Source organism: Crocuta crocuta, unplaced genomic scaffold (genome assembly GCF_008692635.1).
Source record: "Crocuta crocuta isolate KB4526 unplaced genomic scaffold, BGI_CrCroc_1.0 scaffold327, whole genome shotgun sequence".
NCBI classification, from domain to species: Eukaryota; Metazoa; Chordata; class Mammalia; order Carnivora; family Hyaenidae; genus Crocuta; species Crocuta crocuta.
Window position 1 is genome coordinate 819,895 of NW_027529176.1, and position 7,352 is coordinate 827,246.

The window sequence follows — 7,352 nt, forward strand, 5'->3', positions numbered from 1 at the left end:
GGTGGGTGAGCCCTGGAAGACCAGCTGCGGGCAGCCAGGGGCTTGTGGGTGGAGGCACAGGCCCGAGGGCAGGGAGCTGCCCCAGGACAGTGTGGGTGCCGGTCCTCAAGTATCACATACGGATTCGAGAGAAGGATTTTTACCCACTTGAAACCAAATCATGGGTGTCCCTGGGCACCCCTGGTCCTTCTTCAGCGTCACCCCCTGCTGGGGGGAGGGGGAAGCCTCAGCTGTCCCTGCCTGGAGCTGTGCTGTCGACCTCAGGGCCAGCGCCCGTTCCGGCCGCAGGCTTCTGGTCACGGGGCAGCTGCAGGAAGGCCGGGGTGCGGCGCTGCAGGGAGGACACGGGTCTGCGCGCAGAGACCGTCTCTGCCCACTTCGGGCGTGGGAAAGAATTTGTCTTCTATTTTTACCAAACGTTTTGTTTTCTTTTCTCCGCAAATTGCCTCCTTCAGTCCTTTCATACTTAAATTTTCGGGGCTCTTTTTACATCGAAGATACCAACTCTTCAGCCTCGCAGTGGGAGGGAGGAGGGGAGGGGCGAGCCTGAGTNTGGGTCACATACTTGTGGCCTCTCCTCACATCCCAAAACTGGCCAGCACCTAGGCTGACACCCTCCCTGGGCAAGGAACTCCTCACGGCCCTTCTCCGTCCCCTGGGGCAGGGGGAAGCTGGGGGCTAGGGAGCACAGGGCCACCCTCTCTTCTTCCTTAGAGGAACTGGGTCTGTGGCTTTGACAGAACNCACCCCTCTCCCCTCCTGGGGTCTCAGTGTCTCAGCTGCCCCCCACCCCTCTCCCCTCCGGGGTCTCTGGCCCTGCCCAGGCCGTCACTGTCTCAGCTGCCACCAGCACAGCCCAGCCTCCGGGCGGCCCTGGCTCCTGGCCCTCAGTGGCTTAGGGCCCTGAGAGCGAGCCACTGGAGAGGGTCGAGGTGGGGGCCTTGGGCAGAGCTGACCAGAGCTGTTTCCAGCCCCACGTGGCTGGTTGTGCTGGCTCTGCCCCCAAGGGCAGCTCAGGGAGAGAGGTCCTGCTGGGGCCTTGCTCTCTACCCACTGGCCTCGCCCAGGCAGGGAGAGGTCTCACAGGGCCTAGGACTCACCCCTGCCGGGCCACCCTCCCCTAACGGCTCTTGCTTGGTCTCTGGCCAGGTGGATGGATGTGCTGTGTGGCTCTGCAGCCGGTTTGCCTGGTGCTGGTAGAGATGATCCCATGACAGTGGGCTCCTGAGGGAGTGAGGGAGGGTAGTTANCGGGGAGGCCGCTGTGCACGGAGCCGCACACCCCGGGACAGACTGTTGATGGACTGGACACTCCGGTGGGGGGACCTACACAGCATGAATAGTGGTTCGTTGCAGAACCTTCCTTGGTATAATCAGGCCACAGAGCTGCGTGCGGTGCCAGAGCCTGTCCCAGGCATCAATCTGAAGCATCCTGGGCTGAGTAGCTGTGTTCCCTCTGCTCTCTGGGGTGGGGACCTGCCTCCTAGGAGTGAGCTCCGACAGATCCCTGGGGGTTCCCCATCTTAGCGCCCACCCCCCCCTGGACCCCAGGCTGGGTGGCGGACACCCTGGGCTGTCTGGGTGCCTGTCCACCTCCTGGGTGCGGTGGACAGAGGTGACGAAAGGGCAGAGGGCAGCTCTTGCCCGAGGTGCTGGGGTGCCTTCCGGAAGCAGGCCGGCTAGTGCGGTGGGTCAGCGCCCAAGGTGCGTGTGGCTCTGACAGTTGGCACTGCTGGATAGCAAGAGCTGGGTGCGTCCGGGCAGGTCTGGGAGTCACGAGAGCTTCTGGGTCATAGTCCGCAGCCCTGTGACTCTCTAGCCACTCTGAGTGAGGGACACAGTGATGCCGGTGGCCAGGTCTGGGCCACCGCCAAAGCCAGGAGCAGCCTAGAGGAGGCCAGAGGAGGCTGGGCCACAGCCGCAGGCCTGACCATTGTGAGCCCCTTGGACCCATTGGAGGACTGAGGCCCTGGCCCATCCTGTCCCTGGAGGTGGAGGCCTTCCCCCCACTGATGGAGGAAAGGAAGGCATGGCTGGCGCCTGACTGTCAGCCAACGTGTGGGTGGGGAGGGAGCCGGAGCCCCCTCTCCCGGGGCCCAGAGCTAGGGGGCTCTGCCTCAGGGGCTGCCACCGGCTGTGCCCACGCCCTCCTGGCCCATTGCGGGGCCTGCGAAGGGCTCTGGCTTCCTTCTGCCTCCCGGTTTCTACCCCAAGCTCGCACTCACTCCCCAGCACCCCCTCCTGCTCCTACCGCAGGCGCTNCCCTCTGGAAATCCCCGTGCAGTGAGTGACCCTGGATGGTCACCGCCCCTCCCAGAACATTCTCAATTTCCTGTCCGCCTGAGCCCTTGCCCCTCCCCATCCTCCCTGCCTTCCCTCTGGGGCAGATTCCCTGCGGGGCCGAAGCGGTCAGGCCTGTGGCCTCTGGCCGGAGAGCTCTGGGGGCCCCATGGGAGAGGCTCCTGTGCTGAGGGGCCGTGGGGGGGGTCCTGCCTCCCAGCTGCCCCAGCCTGGCCTGCCGCGGCTCAGAGGCTGGGTGTGGGAGGGTGGAGGAGGGTTTGGGGTGAGGGAGAATCCAGGGGGCGTCAGGTGATTGGGGTAAGGGCGTTTGTAAAGGAGGGGCCCAAGTCCCCCCCTCGGTGGCAGGGCCTGTGTGCAGGGGCCTGTGTTCAGGGCAGGGAGCGGGGCTGGCCTGGGTGGAGACTTCAGACTTGTCCCATCAGCCTGGGAGCAGGGTGGCAACTGGGTCAGAAAGTCAGCCTGCGCGGGGGTAGCGCTTGGGGGGGTAGCGCTTGGGGGGGTAGCGCTTCGGGGCCTGACAAAGCTGTTGCCGTGGTCCTGGAGGGGCAGGCGGAGAGCGTGGGGTCGANGGAGGTGGGTCTGGAGACGCCCCCAGAGGGGTGTCCACGTGTCTGCGGGCCACGCACATGTCCAGCGCGTGTCTTGTGTTTTCTTTGAGACTCAGCTGGAGGGGCTTCCCCAGCGGCCTCCCCACACGCCCCGCCTTCCGGTCCTGGGCCCTGAGCTGGGTTATCTGTGTCCCTGGCACCACCCCGGGCCCTCAGCCAGCATTTGCAGGGTGCTTGATGGGTGAGTGGGTGACAGCGTGCGGTGGCACCGCGGTGGCCCGAGCTCAGCTGGCAGGAGCCGAGGCCAGCAGCTCTTTGGGCTTCGGAGAGGCCGTTTGGTCCGTGCCCCTGTCAGGAGTGAAACGTGTTCAGGGAAGGGAAGGAAACGACAGGCAGGCGCTGTGGAAGTACGCAGAGGAAAACGGTTAAGGTCACGGCTCCGACCCCCAGTCTCAGTGGCTGGGGTGACTGCAGTGCGTGTGCGTGTGGGGGGGGGGAGAGGTCGGTGGTTTGTAGCACAGTAATAGGCTCCTTAGGCCACTGCAGTCAATTCCAGAACGTTTACGTTCACACTCAGTGCCTGGCAAACCCTGATCCACTTGCTGTGTCTATGGATTTGCCCCCACTGGACACTTCATAGAAATGGAATCAAAGAATTTTGTGCCTGGCTTCTTTTACTTAGCGTCGTGTTCTCAAGGCTCGTCTATGCTGTAGCGCGTGACGGGGCTTCACGCCTCCTGCGGCAGAGCGACGCTGAGCGGTACGGGCACACTGTGTGTCTACCTGTGCGTCAGTCGTGGACATTTGCGTGGTTTCCGCCGTCGGCCATTATGAGTGAACGTTCGCGTGCAAGTGTTTGTACGCACCTGTGCTTTCATCTGTCTGGGAGCGAATTGCCGGGTCACGTGCTGATTCTATGTTTAACCGGCAGAAGGGCTGCCGGACTTTCCGCAGCAGCGAACACGCCTGCACTCGTGTGAGCGGGCCGCGCGGGCTCTGTTTCTTCACCTCCTCACCGGCACTTACTGTCATCTGCCTTTCTGGTTACAGACATGCGGTCCCAGCGAGTGGAAGTAATATCTCATTGTGACTGGGATTTGTGCTTCCTGACAGCTAACGACGTTCAGCACCTTTTCACGTGCTTAGTGGCCGCTTGTGTACCTTCTTTGGAGACATGTCCAGATCCTTTGCCCATTTTTAAATTGGGCTTTTATCTTTTTAGTGTTGAGTTGTAAGTGTTCTTTATGTATTCTAGCGACATGTCCCTTACCAGATAGATGATTTGCAAACTTTTCTGATTCTACGGGTTATCTTTTTAGTTTCTTTTTAACCANAAAATAAACATTAAAAAAATTATTTAAAAATTTACCAGTCTTTTATGATCTCTGAATTTTTTGTCATGTTCAGAACATCCTTCTTTTATAAAAAATATTTCCTAAGGGGGCACCTGGCATCCGACTTCCACTCTGCTCAGGTTGTGATCTCGCAGTTCGTGGGTTCCAGCCCCGCGTCGGGCTCTGTGCTGACAGCTCAGAGCCTGGAACCTGCTTCGGATTCTGGGTCTCAGTTTCTCTGCCCCTCCCCCACTCATATGCGCGCTCTCTCTCTCTCTCTCTCTCTCTCTCTCTCTCTCTCAAAGATTAATAAGCATTAATTACTAAATAAGCGTTGAACTCTTGATTTTGGCTCAGGTCATGATGCTGATTGAGCCCCGTGTCGCCTCTGTGCGAGCTCCCTCTGCTCCTCTCCCCCACGTGTGCTGACTCTAAAAAATAGCAAACAAACACACCATAAACATTTGCTAAGAGTTTCTTCCAGTTTTGATGCTTATTTTTGTTTTCTGACATCTTCCTCTTTAATCCATAGGTATTTGTTTGGGGCTGAGAGATGTGCAGGAGCCTTGGGGTGTCACGCCCGGGGTCTGGACTTGGGTTAGTGGGTGACAAAGAGGATTTCAAACACCTTCTTTCCCACCAAACAGCTTTCTGGGGCTGGTCCGTGTCCCGTGGCACCTCCGTTCTGTGGCTTACAGATGAGCAGACTCGGGGGAGGGAGGACGGACCCCTTGTGGGACCTGGCTCTGGTGAGAAGGCCCCCGTCTCCCCGGGGAAGTGGCTGAGGGGAAATGTGGAGGTGCTGGGGTGGTGGAAGGCAGGGTGGCAGCGGGCGGGGGGGGGTCCAGAGCGGATTGGGAAGGAGCCGCGTGTGCGTCGGGGAAGGCGGAAGAGTGGGAGTGCGGGCGTGGGAGCGGAGGTGAGCGTGTGCGTGGGCGGACGGGCCGGAGGTGAGCGTGCACACAGGGACCGGGATGCGAGGCCTGGCTGGGGACAGGCGCCCTAGGGTAGCTGGGGGAGCAGAGCTGGGGCCTGGGGCAGGGACGGAGCCTCAGCTGGGGTCCTGGTGGCCCAGTGAACGGGAAGGGGTGACAAGCCAGGAGAGGGCCGCCTGGGCAAGTGATGTGGAGCAGGATGAGGCCCAAAGAGTGCCCAGCCCTTGGTGATAAGGGGCACTGGGGGCCTTGGTGAGATCTGTGTGGGGATGTAATCAGGTCGGAGGTGCGGGGGGAAGGCGTGGGACGGAGGGTGCCCTCCAGGACAGTGGAGGCGGGCGGAACACTGGCCTGAGGTCCCTGGGGAAGGGGAGGCCTTGGCTCACAGGGGCATCTGTGGCCTTCGGGGTCACGAGCATTGCTGAGTGCTGGGTGATCTCTCTTATTTGCCCATCTGCTCGTGTCGGGGGCCGAATGTGATCACCCCTTGCTTTTGAGGGCTATGTGGGGTGAGCAGGGGGTGGGGCCTTAAGCCCAAGGGCCTGGAAAGGTGTGGGCGAGGGTTTCCCCACAAAGCCTGAGGGGAGCTGGCAGTAGGGGCAGCGTCTGGGCCCCTTCGGGAAGGACTCATGGAGGCCAGAGGCTGGTGGTGCAGGTGGGGGCCCGTTGCCCAGGTCGGGATGGACCAGAAGATGGCGGCTGCGGGGGGCGATGTGTGGGCATTCGGTGGGGCTCTGAGGGGTGAGATCAGGGACCCCTGGGGGGCCTGGCCCTGGATCATGTGGTGGCCCAGGGTGCTGGGGGCCCAGGTGGGGGGGAGGTCAGGGACTCGTTCTCAGGTGCCAGGAGGAAGGTGCCCACTCAGAAGGTGAGGGACAGGAAGCTGTGGCTTGTTCCCTCTCCTCTGGGGGAGTGCCGGTCCTGGCTCAGCTGCAGACGGGTGTCCTGGCCGGGTGGTCAGCTCTCAGCAGGGTCCTTTACTGCTGCCCACTCCGGCTCTGGGGGTGGGGACGGAGCCGGGACCAAGTCTCCAGGAAAGGAAGACTCTAGAAGGCATCTGCGCTCCTGGTCTGGAGTCGGGTCCAGGTGGGCCGGTGGCAGCACTGGTGGCCAGGGCAGTGGAGAAGGGGAGGCCCTCCGGGGGGCGTGGGGAGCGGGCACGGGACCGCAGGGTGCAGGTGTGAGGCGGCTGTGGGAAACCAGAAAGAAGTGTCTCTTACGGTCTTTATTCTGCTCTTTTTCGGTTTTTCAAATGAGTGTGTATTTTGAACTTCTGAAACGCGTCCTTTCCCCCTTCCATATCGGGTGAAGGGCTGCAGGGCAGGCCTGTAGCATAGGCACCGGACGTGGCCCCGAGGGACACAGCGGGTTTCGCTGTTGTTATCGCTATAGCAACTGACGCCTGTTTACCGAGGAAGGACCACTGAACAGCCTGTGGTAGTTTCCTGCGGGCAGCGTCGGGCGGCCTGAAAAACGGACGTTACTCCCTCGCCCTTGGGAGGCCACGAGGCCGGAACCCAGGCACGGGCAGGGCTGCCGCCCCCGGAGGCTCGGGGCAGACCTGCTGCGCCCGCCAGCTCCTGGCTCGCGACGGCCTCTCTCCAGGACTTGCCTCCGCCCTCCGCAGGGACATGCCTGCACTTAGGGCCTCCCTGAGTTATCTTGACACAATCTCATCTCAAGATTCTTAATTATAACTGCAAAGACCCCCCGCTTTTCCAAGTAAGATAACATTCGTGGGCTCTAGGGATCTGGAGGTGGACATGTGTTCTGGGGACCACCATTTGCGCTCCTGCCCTCTGGCCCCCTAGAATCCATGTCTGTCACGTACAAAATTACATTCATCCGGTCCTACCCGCCCCCAGAGTCTCTGCCCGTTCGGCATCACGTCCCAAACCTCATGTGAATGTCAGCAGCCCAGAAGCCCCAGTCTTATCCAAATTGTCCAAGTCAGGTGTAGGGGGGGCTCCGGATGCGGTCCACCCNTCTTAGCTTCCGGAAGACAGTGGTAGGACCGGCATAGAATAGACACCCCCACTCAAAGGGGGCAAACAGCCACAGAGGGCTCGCCGGTTCAAGCACGTTCGAAACCCGCAGGGCAAATTCCTGAGGATACTCCTCCGCGGCTTGATGCTCTGCTGTGTGGCCTCCGCCTCTGGCCTCTGCTCTGGGACACCCCCCCTTCCTTGTCCCTGAAGGGTAGCCCGTGAGCTGGGCTGTGAGCACACGACAGCC

General features: G+C 61.2%; 1 long non-coding RNA gene across 2 annotated transcripts in view; it reads left to right on the plus strand.

Moving 5' to 3' along the window:
* The window catches only part of LOC144226715 (uncharacterized), a 5,179-nt gene extending 1,033 nt beyond the window's left edge, over nt 1–4,146 (plus strand). Inside the window, exons 2-3 of one of the 2 annotated variants that reach the window (XR_013333717.1) lie at nt 3,531–3,608; nt 3,899–4,146. This is a non-coding gene — a long non-coding RNA (uncharacterized LOC144226715). The remainder of the gene's footprint in view (nt 1–3,530; nt 3,609–3,898) is intronic. The other variant, XR_013333718.1, reaches the window with a different exon arrangement.
* The last annotated feature ends 3,206 nt before the right edge of the window (nt 4,147–7,352 follow it).